The sequence below is a fragment of the Fukomys damarensis genome, unplaced genomic scaffold (assembly GCF_012274545.1).
Source record: "Fukomys damarensis isolate Sample0158 unplaced genomic scaffold, DMR_v1.0_HiC HiC_scaffold_7, whole genome shotgun sequence".
Lineage (NCBI taxonomy): Eukaryota > Metazoa > Chordata > Mammalia > Rodentia > Bathyergidae > Fukomys > Fukomys damarensis.
In genome coordinates this window covers 36034230-36050034 of record NW_022900919.1, presented here as the reverse complement: position 1 = coordinate 36050034, position 15805 = coordinate 36034230, and the positions used below count along the sequence as shown (strand labels likewise).

Here is a 15805-nt window from a genome sequence, read left to right as displayed (position 1 = left end):
CCTTCTTTCTTTCCACACTGGGGACTGAACCCATGGCCAACGTTCTAATGGGCTACATCTCCAACCCTTATTTTTTTAAAAATTTATTTATTTATTTGTTTGTTTATTTTTGAATCCGGGGCCTTTGTACCAAGCTCATCCACAGCGCATTTTTTATTCTGAGACAGAGTCTAAGCAAAACACTAAGTTGCCTAGGATGGGCTCCAACTTGGAATCCTCCTGCCTCAGTCTCCCAGTGTGCCACCATGCTAAGCTCTTATTTTTAATGATTACATTTAGTCATAATTTTAACAGAAGAATCAAATGGTAACCCTTAAACATGTGGTGAAAATTTAGGATTCCTGTTCTGACAAAATGTAAATGATGGTGTTTTAACAGAGACTGGAATAATAAGTACAGATTCCAACTGTAGCAAAAGACTTTGGCATGGGAGTTGTGACTCTGAATGATAAGTAGTATTTCCACATTTATGTGTTGATCCACTGCATTATACTTTTTGCCCAGGATCACTAGTAGCCATGTCCCACAATAACTCTCAACCTCAGGTACATGAAGACTCTGGGGCCAAATTACTGCCTAAAGTTAGCTAGTTGGTGATGAATACACACTTTGTTTCCTGTCTCTCATTTGACAAGTGTGGCATAGAGCCCAGGAAAGCTGTGTTCTGAGGACCCATTAGGTTTGGAAACTCACATCTAGAAAAATTTTAAAGCTTCCTTATACCTTTACATTTTAGGGATACTCATTAGTGATAAACTTACAGATTGTGATGACTGATAGTCCATCATCTATGAGACATGCTTAAGATTTGTTTCAGTTGCACCTATATTTTAGTATCATGAAATCTCCTAAATTACTTTGTATAAATGCAATTAGAAAGACGTGTACACTTTCTACATACCCATTAACATTTAAATCAGTATTAAAATATGGCAGCAATGTGAGAAATAATCTGAACTGTCTATAGGTACTGTGTATATTACAAATAAACAAAAGGCTGCGAGTATTATGTATACCTACATATATTATTCCCAGCACTAGAGACTATCTCTCCTCTAGGTCTAAATTCACACATTACAAGGACTTTGCTGCTAAGCCTAAACTGCTGAATGGAAAACAACATGATCCACTTTGTAAATGAGAGAATCTTACGGCTGTTTCTGGAATCTTACATACTTTACACAGTCTTGAGAGACCATAATTTTTATTGACATGCTTTTGTTGCTTATGGAAGAAATCATTCATAAATAACTGCATCATGATTAAATTTCACTGTAAAATCTATTGCTGAAATAGCTTTATAGCACTTGAGATTTGACAGTGCAATAACATAACTGGGGGAGGGACTCTATTTCCTGGACGCCATGAGGTGAGCAATGTCCCTTGCCATGAGCTCCCCTCATGACATATTGCTCTACCACAGGCCCAAAAGCAACAGACAAATCATGGACTGAAACCTCCAAACTAAGAGCCCAAATAAACCTTTCCTCCTTACAATTTATCTCAGCATTTTGTCACAGTGATGGAAAGTTGCCCAATACAGATGTCACTCATATCAAAACAAATCAAACCACAATTTATAACAGCAAATCTAGAAGTGTTGTGCTGACTCTGCATGTTGTTCATGGCATGTAATGCAGTGTACTCTGAATCTTCTCTGAGAAGAGTGAAAATGGGGTCTCAGAATAGGGTTAAGTTAATCCCTACCATTAATGAATTTTCTGGATCATGTGGAAGCTATGTATAATAAGCTATTCTTTTCATCAAGATTATTTAAGAGCTTATGCATCCTTCTCTAGATTTAGGTTTCCTTAAACCTGGTATTTATTTTGGCTGAAAATTCATCATTTGCCAATCACTGAGGCCCAGTACAATACTTCCTGCTTTAGTAACTGATACGGACTGATTTAAGATTGACTGCTTTAATGTTTACTAAACACCTACAGGTTACTACTTCTTCACATTCTCCATATTTCATATATTGATTTGGCTAATGGAGGGCAGAAAGTAGGCAAATATTTTGTGACAGATTATTCTGCGGTACTCTGAGAGGCTTGGAAAATGATTAGGATCAGGATTAGAGGGTTTTTTATTTTATAAAATATTTTTTGAGCCTTCCTATTTAATCCATATAAAAACACTATCACACTGCAAACGTAATAGGCCATCTCCACACAGCAGTTGAAACTTGCACTCTTAAAATGCCACTGGCCTTAACATTAACTTATTTTGTTTCTTTCATTTAAAAGCTTTCTAGCTATGTTATATTGAACATATAACCAACTGCCCAGCAATAGATACATTAGACTTTACTAAGTAAGCCTCATTGCTAGTTTTTAGAGACAACATAGTTTTAAAATTTCATATTTGATATGGTACATAGGTAATATGTTACTTATTTTGTTCATATCCTCTTGTGGAGCTTTCAAAATCAAATCTGTACAACAAATATATTTGGGAGGTAAAATCTAGACCCTTTATTTCTTCTCAATTTTCCTAGGGGATTTTTAAAAAATTCAAATTACCATTACTATTCTTTTCCTAGTAATATAGGCTTACTTCTTAAAGCTAGTGAATACAGAAAATAACAAAATAAATTAAAAACCTTTTTGGTTTTAACAAAAATGTGGTAATTTAATACTGTTTATAATATGTTCTCATAATCATTATGATTTTTTAATTGTGGTATAGAATTTAATTATATGAAGATTTTTCTAATTAGACCAATCCCCTCACTGATAAAGAGCTCACAACATTTTCTTTTCTCAATGTTTTATGGCTCAACATAATATTCTTGTAAACACTCTAGAGCCCATAATCACAGACTCTATATTCTGCTTCTCAGGATAATTCAAATTGAAAGATCTCTTAGCAATTAACTCATGTTTAAAATGAATCTGACAAAAAGTTTTTAAATCCTTAACTTTTACAAAGGTTCATCATGCTGAGTAGACGGAATGTAAGATGCAATTTAGAAAATAGAAATGTATGCTAAATTCAATTTATCTAGCAATGGTCCTTCCCTCAAAACACTTAGCAAGTCTTTCCAAATGGTGTGGAACTACCTTATGGATACCCAGGGATTCCTAAGTCAGAAACAAAAGTTTCTTAAGAATGTGCTCACAATTAGCAAAAATATGGTAAGTTCGTGCTTTCTGTTCATTCAGTGAACTTTTCAAGTTGAGAGTGAACCAACAAAAGATGGCAGATGAATTAGATATCAAACTATTCTTTTGTGTCATACAATGTCATTTGAATTCAGGTAGTTTTGCATTTCTTACTACAAAATTAGGGACTCTTCTCTAAAGGATTCTGATATTGCCTACTGGGCTTGCTGGATGCCATCTGATGGTTTTGGGGTGCACAGTATTCAAGTATTTGAAAAATTAAGTTTTAAAACTTGTACAAAATGTATGTGATACGATAAAAAGATGCAAAGAATGTTGAAGAAGATTATTTCAGTAAAAGACACACTGCCATTTATTTCCCTCAAAATATTCCCTCTCACCTGAACACATTTACCCCATTCTTGACACTTTCTGAAGTAGTTCTGGAAGTACTCTTTCATGAGGGTCTTTAGTTGCACCATCATGTCTGCCTCAATGTCCTGAATCAATTCAAACACTTACCTACCATGGTCATTTTGACTTTAGGGAAGAGCCAGAAGCTACACAGTGCCAGATCTGGTTAATAAGGTGGATGAAGACATACCATAATGTTTTTATTGTACAGAGACCACTGTAAACATTTTAAATAAATTCAGGACATTCAAAGGCAGCCACAAAGACTCACATGAAAGAGAAGGACTACAAGGACTGCTTCAGAAATGAGAAAGAATGAGATAAATGTTTCTAAGTGAGGGAAAGTATACTGAGGAGGATCAATGGGAATGTGTCTTCTACACTAATAATTTTTAATTTTTATTTACACATTCACTGTGTATTTTATTATATTGTGTAATTTAATTATGAAGCTTGCATTATTCCAGCTTTTGTGATTAAAGTTTACCGAAATTTTCTTCTGAGACAGGGTCTTACTATGTAGTTCAGGCCAGCCCTGAACTCAGTATGTAGCCTAGGCTAGCCTCGAACTTCTGACAGCCCTCCTGTCTCAGTCTCCTGAGTGCTGAGGCACACACCACCATTCCTAGCATTTACAAAATTTTATAGTGCATTTTCTTTTACAGTGACAGTGTTGGTTTTATATTTTTGTGACTCCCTCATTCCTGATTTCCAATCATCTGTGTTATAAGTAGTTGTTTTTATCTTTGATTTTCAATACAGCCATTCCTCATTTAACAACCAAGCTATATTCCTGTGACTAGGTCATTAAATGATTTGGTTGCTAAATGAGGAATTGCATATAGTATGTACATTCCAATATTCAGAATAAATAGTCAAGGGAGACTCCAACTTGACGACTTTGCCTTATTTGCCTAACTCATACATGCAGTAATGTAATGTATAATAAAACAAAAGTACTATACAGTACAATCCACAAAAATTAAAGTACTGTATAAACAAGGTATACTGTACAAAAAGACACTGAGATGCTATAAACAAGATGTATAGAACTGCATGAAAAGAAAAGATGGGTTATAATTCTGAGAGGCGGATAGTAGAAGAGTGTGCCTTGGATATAAGTTTGAACAGATGTTAACCAGGTAGGTTGTTAAATGTAGAATATTGATACGATAGTTCATATTTTGGCATTTCCATGTACATATAAGTATGAAAAAGGATTAGAATGTTTTCACCATAATGAAATGATAAATGTTTGAAGAGATAAATTTAACCTGATTTAAATATTATGTAACATATACACACACCAAAAATATTGCATGGTACCCCATTAATTTGAACAGTTTTTATATTTCAGGGTTTTTTTTCCAAGAAGAATTTATACTATCTTTGTGGTATTCAACTAGGCAGCATGGCAAAGCACAGTTTTCCTATTTTTCTCTTTTCTATATGTATCAGCTAAAATAACATCAGCTTTGCCAAACTCTTCTAGTGTTGTAAAAATACTACATCATACTCTTGAGGAAAGAACAGATCATATTTGAATTCAATAGCTTTCACTCTGCAAAAGCCTACCACTGCCCCGATCCCACCATTCATGGTCAGTTTGACCTACATCCAGTAGCCAGGTCAGGAATGGATCTAGAGTAACAAAATATAGTGAAGGTTTAGATGCACAGAAGTACTTAATATTTTTTGCTATTCCTTCTCATCCTTACTGTGAATGCGGTGTATTTATAATTTAAAATAAATATTATTGTGAAAGAATCACAAATTTTATATGGGAGCTTCACTAACTGGAGGCCGTCAAAAATATGAAGTGATTTGATTAGTGACTACTGAGAAATGGCAATCAGCCTACTGGCAGGCTATGCTTACCAGAAAGGCTATAATTTTTTATTGTGTTGTCTCAGAATCCTTTCATTCCTTTTCACTGATTTTACAACCGGGCCACCATTTCATGTTGGCATTGCTCAGGGAGAAAGGAATAGGTATCATGCTGATAGCCAGATGTTCCAGATTAAACGTCCAGTTGAATGAGACCTTTGCGTTACACAGTGATTTTATGTGCTCCTGAACTACTCTGAATCTCTATAGGACCAGTTTCTATTCCTCCTCCTTTTTCAGAGTTTTATTCTCCACCTTCATTTAATGGCCAGAGGACACTGTGGCTATGAGATATTAACACTCTCAGTTTCCCTTTCCTACGTGTTAAAACACAGATTTCCATCTCAGTTTTCCATGTGAAACACCTCACCCAAGCCTTTCTCAGACAAGGAAGTGGTGCTCCTGTTACCATGTTCCAGTCCCACTCTCCAGTGTCTTCAGGGTTTTAATGCCAGCATCCCCTTTCTCCTGTCCAACCTTGCACTCTGAAAGGTCTTCCTTCCTTGCATAACCAGGACCATTTTTCTCTATTGAAAAGAACCAAAGACAAATTCCCTAAAGCAATTACTCTTGACTAGCCCCCCTGCATGTGCTGCGCAGTCTCATTCAATTCATATAATGCATCTTCTTGGAGTCACTTCTCATTCCGTCTTCAAACCTACATTAATAATCTGCTTTCGTTCTATTCTCCACAAAAACTGCTGATTATAAAGATCACTGTTTTAGCTAGTTCTCCATAGCTGTAACATAATTATATCTGATAAACGACTTCAAAGGACGAATGACTTATTTTGGCTCACATCTTCAGCCTATGGTTGCCTGACCCCATCCATGTGGGCCTAGAGCAGCACAGTCCACCAAAGTAGCAACACATGGTAGAAGTCTGTTCACCTCAGGGAGGAAAGAAGTGGAAGAGATTAAGAGGAAGGGGCTCAGGCCCCAATACCCTCTTTGTACAAACACCTCCACGAGCAGGCTTTTTTCCACCAGAACCTATATCCTAAAGATTCCACCACCTCCCAAATGGTTGACTAAGTGACAAGTCTGGTGACCAAGTCTTTGTGAGTAACTTCAGGTCCAAACTGTAACAATCCCAGTCCCATCCTCTCACTTTATCTCTCTGAACCATTCTAATCTACTTTTGAAGTTTGTTCCTTCTCCACCTCCTTTAATGATGCCTTGGTTTCTACCCACCTATTCATTCTTATTTAATACCTGTCTTTGGTTGACTCCATGGTCTCATTCACACCCTAAGTCTGTAGTATAAAGTATCTACTAATGGCTCTTGCCTTCTTCATCTCCTACTTAGATCCACAAATCCACCCAACTTCTACTGTTAACCTTTAACTTAAGTGTCCCTACAAATAGTATAAAAACCATCACACACAAAAACAAACCCTCTTTGCTTCCCAAACTTCTGTTCCACCAAGATTTCCAAGTTTGGCAAATAAATAAGTAAATAAATTTGGATATGCAGATTCAGCCCTTTTCCTCACTCCTCTTTAAGTCAGTCACTGCATCCTGCCATTTGACAGAACCATTGCACATGGCCATAGACCAGTCCCTCATGACTCTGAAATGACCTCCTCGCTTAGGAGGTCAGTGCTTTTTAGAGTGTGGTCTCAATAGCATGAACTATCACCTTGGAACTTACATAAAATCCACCTGCCCTGACCTACTGAATCAGGAACTCTAGGGTAGTATGTAGTATGTGTTTTAATACATTTTCTAGGTAATTCTGAACCTAAAGTTTGAGAACCACTCTTCCAGTCTACTCCCACAAATTTGTTCTCTGTACTCTTAAAACAGCCATATTGCAAAACAAACCCATTTGTTTGTGTTCCTGCTCTGCTCAGAAGCCTTTAGTGACTTTTTTTTTTTTTTTTTTTGGTACCAGGGATCGAACTTGGGATCTTGTGCTTGCAAGGCAGGTAGCAGAACCACTGAGTTCAATTACCGGCACCCCCTTTTTTAAAAATTTTTTTTTTTAACTTTTGGTTTTTTGAGACAGAGTCTCACTATGTAGTTGAGACTGACCTGGAACTCACGGCGATCCTCCTGACTCAGCCTCCAGAGTAGTGGGATTACAGGTGTGCAGCACAATGCCTGGCTTGTGACATTTTTTGACTAGGGAATGAAATCTCAATTTCTTAGTATAGCATAAAAAGCCTATTGGGATCTAGTTTCTGCCTGCCAGTTTTCAGAAAGTAAAGTACAACGAAGTACATTTTAGTAAGAATGGACTGTCATGTAGTGATTAAGGAAACAAATCCCATTACTTGGGTGTTGACTTTCTACCTTATCACTTGAAATTTTACCACAGGGCTTTGGATGAGCCAATTAATCTTTCTATGCCTCAGTTCCATCCTTTGCAAAAGGAGAATAACAGTAACTTCCATACCACAAAGTGGTTGTAAAATTGCCATAACACTTGGCACTTGGTCTGTGTTCAGTGACTATAATTACTATTTCTATTTGAAAAACAAAACAAAACAAAACAAAAACCCTAACTGGAATCATAGGAAACAATACTGGAATGAATGCCCGAACTAAAAGAAGTGGTCCCATAGGGAGGCCTACTTCTTCTGGACAGTTTCAATTAGTTATAAAATCTCCAAATTTTCAAGAAAGAGTGTCTGTTGTCTGCGGGCTATTTTAATTGGGGGAAGAGGCTGAATCAGAATCTAGGATGTTATAGGAGAGTTAGTCGGGTAAGCTAATTATGAAAGAAACAAGGAAACTAAAACAGCAAAGCAGTAAAGACAGCATGTTTAAATTCATGTTTGTTTCTGATAAGTTAATAAAATTAGAGTCGCCAAATGATTAAATGCGAGTCCTCGTACGACAGAGACATGATCTACATGTTCAGAAATGTTGGCTATTTAAGAGAAAATGTTGGTCATTTAAGAGTAATGAGAGGAATTCTAACTTCCCTCACAATTTAGTTACGATTGTGAACAAATCACTTCTCTCCTACTCAATTTAATAATGTGTAACATAGGGCCCCATTATGAAGATCATCACATATGTATTCATTGCTTAGTACAGTGTGCAGTGTGTGGTACTTGCTCAATACATGGCAATTATCATCAGTGGAATACAAATCATATATAAAAATAAGTCTCTCTAGACTCTCCTACTTGAATGATGCCATTATACATTATCAGCTAACATTCTGACTAACATTTGGTCACTTTTTACAAAACTAGGAAATGTTGCTGGGCATGGTGACGCACGCCTGTAATCCCAACTCTCAAGAGGCTGAGGTAGAAGGATGGCTCCGAGTTCGAGGTCAGCCTGGGCTAATGGGGAATTCAGGGCCAGACTGTATGACAAAGGGGAACCTGTCTCAAAACACAAAAACCAAAACCAAACTAGAAAATGTTATAAAGACAGACCCACATGCAATCATGTCTCCTGTGTTCCAATCCTTTAGGGCTTATCAGTTTTCACATCAAGTATGTGTGACAGTAATTTTATCCAAATGCTCACTTAGTATCTATTACATACTGGCAGAGTTCAGAGGAAACTACTAAGATCAATAAAGCATGATTTTGTCTCCCAGGAAAATACAAGCTTGAGGAGACAACCCAACAAAACATGATTAAATATTCTCTAGGAGAAAACAAAATACTGTATGGATTAAAAACTTCTGCAGAGTTGATTCAATTTTCAAAACCTCACTTTTTGTTTTCTGTTCAATTTCTTTAGATGGAATCTCAATCTAGGTTTACTAACTTCATTTTTAGCTACAACAGGGAGTCAGTAGAGACGCATTTACTGCCATCCACCATCTCCAAGGCAGCACGGCTTGTTCTGTTCGCCTGCTGTATCCCCAGCGCAAAGCAGACAGCAGAATCGTGGGCCCTTGGTTCCAAGTAGGGTGACTTATCCTTAAGCTTCCACTTTCTTGGAGCACCTGTCCTAAAGTTTCTTCCCTATCCTTCCCTCAAAGCCCCATCTCTGTGGTGAAGAACCTGCACCACGCGGATCCCTGTGAAGAATAAAAGATGTATTTCCTCAGCTGCCAGCCCCTTTCCAGGGCTGACTCAGCTGGAGAGGTGAAGTCACACCTCCAGACATCCAATGCCTGATCAGTGCAGGAGATAAAGGCCTGATCCTCTCCTCCACCTTGGAACAAGTGGAAGAGGCCCACCCAGCAGCAGAGTCGCTCTGGAGCCGAAGCAGGACCTTCTCTGGGACTGCACTACAGCTCAATTTTTTTCCCTTCAGTCCAATCCTATTTCCTTCAGTCCTCAGCAATGATTCAAAAAGTCCTCTCCAATACAACTGCTGCCTACAAATCTCCGAGTCCGCCTCCCAGGAAAAACCACCCAGGTCACTCTAGAATCCTGCTGTTCACTTATCAGAGTTACGCCAGGGCTGCCGTCCAGCTTCAGGGAAGGGGGGTGGCTGCCAGCAGTCTCGGGCTCACTGTACACCCGTCACCCCGCGACGGGCACAAGGCCTCGGAAGGCCGGGAGGGAGAGAGGGGCGAAAGGGGTGTCCCGGGTCCCAGCTGGGCGGTGCCACACAGGTGTGACCCGAAGGCCCCTGGACACCGTCTCCGCCGGCTTCACAGAGCAAGCGAGCGAGGACGCCCGGTTCCACCCCCACCGCGCGGACAGCTGCTACCGCTGCTCCGACGCCAGGAGCCTCCCGTGGTTCCCACCCCCACAAGCGAGGACGAGGGCGACATCTGCGGGCGCTGGGCACCTACAAGCGTCCTTCTTCAGCCTCACGGCTCTTTTTCCAACTGAGGTTCCAGCTTTCTCACCTGCCTACAGCGCTGCGACTTCCTATGACGCTGCCTCAGCCAGCAGGCCCCGGACGCCGAACCTAGCCCCCAGCCGCTGCTGCGGACTCAGGGGACCTTCGACCTGTGAGTCGAAATGGCGCACGCGCAGGTGTGAAGTGGGTCCCGGACCTGCTCTAATTCCGTCTCTCCGGGTTTTGTGGTCCACTCAAGCGGCGGCAGTAGCCGGAAAGGGTAGGGGCGGGATTTATTTAGCGTCAATGTCGGCAGATAGTAGAAAATGTACAGTTTAAATGTAACATGTAAGTAAAATTTCAGAGGTAAGTAAAACACAAAAAGGGGACAGAACTGCTTTTTTATACACACTTCATGGGCATTCACTTAATGAAGTAAAACTAGGCAATCATTATTGGTTTTATGCACCCCGTGACTGGCCAATCACGAAGCGCTAGAGTCTGCCGCTCAGAACAAAACCCCGCCTCTCTCTACAGCTGCATGGAAAACGAGGAAACGCGCTAAACTGGTCAATCTCCCTGGATCGGGTTGGAAGTTGGACATGCGCAGTGAGTGTGGTCGCTTTCTAGCTGGCTTCCGCCCTCAGTCCAGGCTTACAGCGAGGTGAGAAGTTATTCAGAGTGGGGTCCTTCAACAGATTGTTTCCGGGTTATCTACGATGTTTTCCGACTCAGAGATAAAACTTTTACTCTCCTGGGTCATTCCGAAGAGTAAGGGAAAAAGTTACGTTTAAGATGGCTATTTTACGTAAAATTTCTCCCATTGTGCCCATGGAAAATACTTTCCACTCGAGCAATGAATTTTCAGCTATCAAACCACAGTGATACTGCGTTTTATCTTCTCTCCACCACTGCTACATAGTACCGGAATAATGGTAATTCATCACCTGCCAATCACCTTCTTTGCTTTAACAGCCTCTAAAAGGCCAGCCTATGCCGCCATTTTTGTTTTGGTGGCGCCTTGAAAGTTGTGAGCGTCAGTGGAGGCCATTTTTCCCTAGGGCAGCGTCCATCCCTCTCACTTTGTGATTGCCGCCATCTTAAGTCCTGGCTCCGGCTTCAAGCCGATGCGAAGCTACCCAGATCATCTTGTGTTTGGGCGGTGGCTGCGTGCCCAGACTCGCGGGGTACCCTGGGAAAAGGGAAGTGGGTCCGAAATACGAATTTGAAAAGCGTCTGGGAGTAGGCTTCATATTAGCAAGCTCTTTAGAATGAATGTCCACAGTTGGGTATTACTCCACCAGTGACCCCGGACAGTAACAAAACATATAAAGCTCGAGCCCAAACCCCGCCACCATCATAGGTAAGACGAACTTCAGGCGACCTAAGATTGTCTTCACTTGGAACTGAATGTTTGCTTAACCCTGTATGTTTTTTGCCTTTGATTTTTTGGGAGGCTTTTCCCAGTCCTCCTCCCTGTGCTTCAACCTCTCCATTATTTTCCTAGCTGAAAAGTTATTAACTAGCAGGGTGTGAGAAGCTTAGGCTTTAAAGAAGAGAAAATGTTAAGGGGAAAAAAATTAAAGACAAAATGGAGCCCAGCAGATGGGCCAGTTATTTCTATCAAGTTGTGGCCATGTGTACAAATGTCCTCTTCCGAGATAATTTTATAGTGTGATGTAAATACAGATTGTTTGCATATATTTCCCATTCATTAGTGCACTATGAAATGCTTGTTTGAGACCATAAAAAGCAGCAGTAAACTAATACAACTGGAGGTCTTGTTCTATCACCCCATCTTCTAGATTGTGACCAGGAGCACAGTATTGTATAGTTCTTAGCACTGCTAGAGTATACAAACCAGTAGTTTACTTCCCACTTCCTTTAATCCCTAATTTTTTCCTTACATAGGGATAAATTGTGTTGATAGTTACTGTTTGGAGCCTCGATATAAACGTGTGTAAGCCAGTTAGCCAGTGTTGCAATTAGGATTCAAATTCCTTTAGGTCCTTGTTGCTCAAAGTGTGGTTCATCTCCCAGCAGCATCAACCTCCTGTGAAATCTTGTTACACAAGTGCCAGGTCTTGCCCCACCTTAGATCTGGGAATCAGAATCTTCCCAAAAGAAGTGCACCTTAAAGTTCAAGAACTTCGATACAGGACTTGTGTAAAGGGATCGCCCGCTTTTTTTCCACCTGGGCTTCTTTAACCAGATTCAGTGTACAGTAGTATCAGCTAATTAAATGTTTTAAATAAGCTAATTAAAATGTTTTAATTAAATGTTTTAAATATTTAATTCAAATTTTTAAAAATTTTAGGTCAGAGTTGAGGTCCTGATACCAAGTTAGCATTTCAAAAAGTTGAAGAGAGATTTTGTTGGTCCGGTAAGCTTTTATGTAACTGACAACATTCAAAATGTAGAGTTTTTGCCGGGTGTAGTAGTGCACACCTGTAATCCCAGCACTTGGGAGGCTGAGGCAGGAGGATCTCTAGTTTGAGATCAGCCTGGGCTACACAGTGAATTCCAGGTCATTCTCAACTACATAGTGAGTGAGACCCTGTCTCGAACAAACAAACAAACAAACAAAAAGTTTTTTAAGTTGTCATATCCAATTTATCACTAGTATGGTATTAATATAAAGGGGAGGAAGTTGTTGCTGTTTCTTGCTTTTTCTTATTCTGTGTGGATATTTTTAATTTTAATTTGTTACAAGCTAAACTCACAAGCCTGCATGTGGACAGCAGTTGAGTTATTGACTTGAAAATCTTGGACTGTGGTTTACCAGCGCTTTTTATGGTGCCTTGCTTTCTTTTGTGTCTGTAATGATGTGTCTGCACCAAGAGTTCTCAAGCTTGGACCCACCACATGAAGGTCACCTGGCGAGCTTCTAAAACTGACTCCAGCTCAGTTATCAGCAGAGATTGAGACTGCATAGAATTAAGGAGCCAGGCAGGTATTTGAAAGAACAGCAAGTGACTTTCACTTTTTTTGTAATGCTGTATGTTAGAGATTTTTTTTTTCCCTTCCTGTGGTTTTACTTAAAATAATTAGGATTGTGAAGGCAATAAAGAGAACTGGGTTTCTAATGTGGTGAACCAGCTTCCTAGTAACTGATCGATTTCCTGTTTATAATTTTGTGCCTTCAGCAAGCTCTTCACCCTGTCTCTTTTCCCTTCATCTATTAATAGGGAAAAGAAGAATGAAGGTTATTTTTGTTTTATTTATCCTCCTGTGAGTGTTTCAAATTGTAGTAAATGTGTATGTGTATATTCTGTGAATGTAAGAAAGTATTCCGTGGCAGTATGTATTGCTTTTGATTTTTATATGCTACATTCAATGTTAAGGGTGAATAAAGAAATGAACTCTGAAGCTAGAGGTCCTGGGTTCAAGTCCTACCTTTTCTGCTTACCAGCCATGTGACCTTATAGAGACTACCTAACTTCCTTGTCTCAGTTTCCTCATTTGTAAAGTAGTCTTGATATGATGGTTAGATAGGTTAATACAAGAAAAGTGTTTAAGATGCTTTGCATAAAGAAGATGTGGTTTTTCTATAAAATGGAATATTAGCCAAAAAGAATGAGAAATTAGATTCATTCATAGGAAAATGGATACATAGTGAAGATATACTCCTAAGTGAAATAAATAAATCACACACGTGTAAATACCGAATAGTTTCTCTGGTGTGAATAAACTATAATAGTACATAAGATCCTAATGATATAATGGACAATGTGAAATAGGAAGAAAAGGGCTAAAGGTGTAGGGAAAGTGGGAAGGGTAGGGGAAAGCTAATAAGGGAAAAGAAAAAATATGAGAAAATGAAAAAATGGAACTGAAGTGTTTGTAAATAGGGAGGCGAGGAGGGGTGAAGGGAGGGCAGGGACGAGGGGAAAAAATGAGAACCAAGACCTGTCATGTAACCGTACAAGATCCCAATAATGAATGTAACTGTACTGTATACCTAAAATGTACCAATAAATTCAATGAGGAAAAATAATGCCTTGCACAAAGAAACAGCTATATAAGTATTAGCTATCTTATTTTTTTTGTTTAAATCTTTGGGTTATTAAGATTTTGTTAAGATACACACCTTTTGCTCTTTTTTAAATTTTAACAGGTCCATAATAAAAACCAGCCTTCTTGGGGGCTGGGGATTTAGCTCAATGGTTTGGTGGCCTGCCTTGCAAGCGCAAGGACCCAAGTTCGATCCCCGGTACCAAAAAAAAAAAAACAAAAAAAAAACCAGCCTTCTTGAAATATCACTGTGATACAGTAAGATATTTATATTTGAAATATGCAACTTGACCTGTCTTTACATGTATACACCAGTGAAACCTTCACCACAATCAAGATAATGAACATAACCATCACCCTCAAAAGTTTCCTCTTATTTCTTTGCTGCTTCTTCTCCTGCTACCTTCTTCCAGTCACTAGATGATCACTATTGCTAAGTTTCTAGGTTTTCCTAGGTTTTATCGACAGGAAGTCTTCAGTATATGATTTTTTTTTTCTTGTGGTGTGTCTGACTTATTTCACTCATCATAATTATTTTGAGATGTGTCTTTGTTATATAAACAGCCATTATTTTTATTTTTTTGGTCGTACCAGGGATGGAACTGAGGACCCTGCATTTGCAATCCCCAGCCCAGCCATTCCTTTTTAATTGTTGAATAATATTCCATTGTGTTTTGTTTACCAGTTGCTGGCCATTTAGATTATTTTTATTTTCACTGTTCTTTTTTTAACTTTGTTTTCCAGATTATTCTGTTATAAAAAATCCACTTGTCAATAAATAACAGGCTCTCTGTTGTGATAAAAAGAAAAATTCCATTGAACAGAGACTAGACCTCAGGATATTTTAGCAGTTAGGTGGGAAAAGCTGAGTTAATCACATCCAAATGTGGATGGGCTGACAGTGGGAGAGAGATAGTGGTAGCTGGCTGGGAGAGATTTCATCCCTGAGAGGATGGGCTAACACCAGGGGAGAGAGAAATCAGCAATTAACTGGGAAAGGAATTAGGCATATACAGGTATTGAAGAGCCTAAGGAATCTGGGGTGACATATTTAGGACTTAGATGCCCAAGGACAGTCTGAAAAGATATGTATACAATTACTGGATTTTTTGGCACTAGGAGTTGTAAGCCATATTTTTTAGTCCATTTGCCTCACGTACTGGGAAGCTGCTGGTATTTGTTAAAAGCAGCCTGTTTATTTTTCCTGTTGATTTAGGGCAGGCCTGACATACTCGAATTTTTTTTAAAAAGGTGATAGTGCTAAAACATGTTTGTGTTGTGATTTTGCTGTTGTGTAGTTTATAAATTCCATCTTTTATGAATGAGGCATTATGGCTTTTTTATAATGCAAAATGAGGGGCAGGGGGTGTAGTTCAGTGGTAGAGCACTTGCCTGGTCTGCTCAAGGCCTTGGGTTCCTTCTCTAGCATTGGAAAAAAGAACAGTAAAGAAAAAAGAAAAGGCATGTATTGACTTTTAAGTAGACATGTACCCCTCTCTACACAGCTGTTTCTCCTCTCTGTCTCTCCTCCCACCCCCGACTTGGTACGTTGCCCAGTCTGGCCTAAAATTTGTAGTCCTGCAGCCTCAGTCTCCTGAGTAGCTGGGATTATAGATGTGTCTCCCTGTACCTGGTGTGTGGTTATTTCTTGGTGTGTACATGTCTAATCATTT

General features: G+C 39.3%; 2 protein-coding genes across 6 annotated transcripts in view; one reads left to right on the top strand and one right to left on the bottom strand.

The window, feature by feature from the left end:
• Mkks (McKusick-Kaufman syndrome) overlaps positions 1–10317 on the bottom strand; it is a 21385-nt gene extending 11068 nt beyond the window's left edge. The window contains exon 1 of one of the 3 annotated variants that reach the window (XM_010615999.3): positions 10129–10317. The gene's annotated coding sequence lies outside the window, so the exon portion shown is untranslated. The remainder of the gene's footprint in view (positions 1–10128) is intronic. The other 2 variants (XM_010616000.3, XM_010615998.3) reach the window with 2 other exon arrangements.
• Positions 10318–11297: 980 nt separating this feature from the next.
• Positions 11298–15805, top strand: part of Slx4ip (SLX4 interacting protein) — a 168898-nt gene continuing 164390 nt past the window's right edge. The window contains exon 1 of one of the 3 annotated variants that reach the window (XM_033761172.1): positions 11298–11481. The gene's annotated coding sequence lies outside the window, so the exon portion shown is untranslated. The remainder of the gene's footprint in view (positions 11482–15805) is intronic. The other 2 variants (XM_033761173.1, XM_033761174.1) reach the window with 2 other exon arrangements.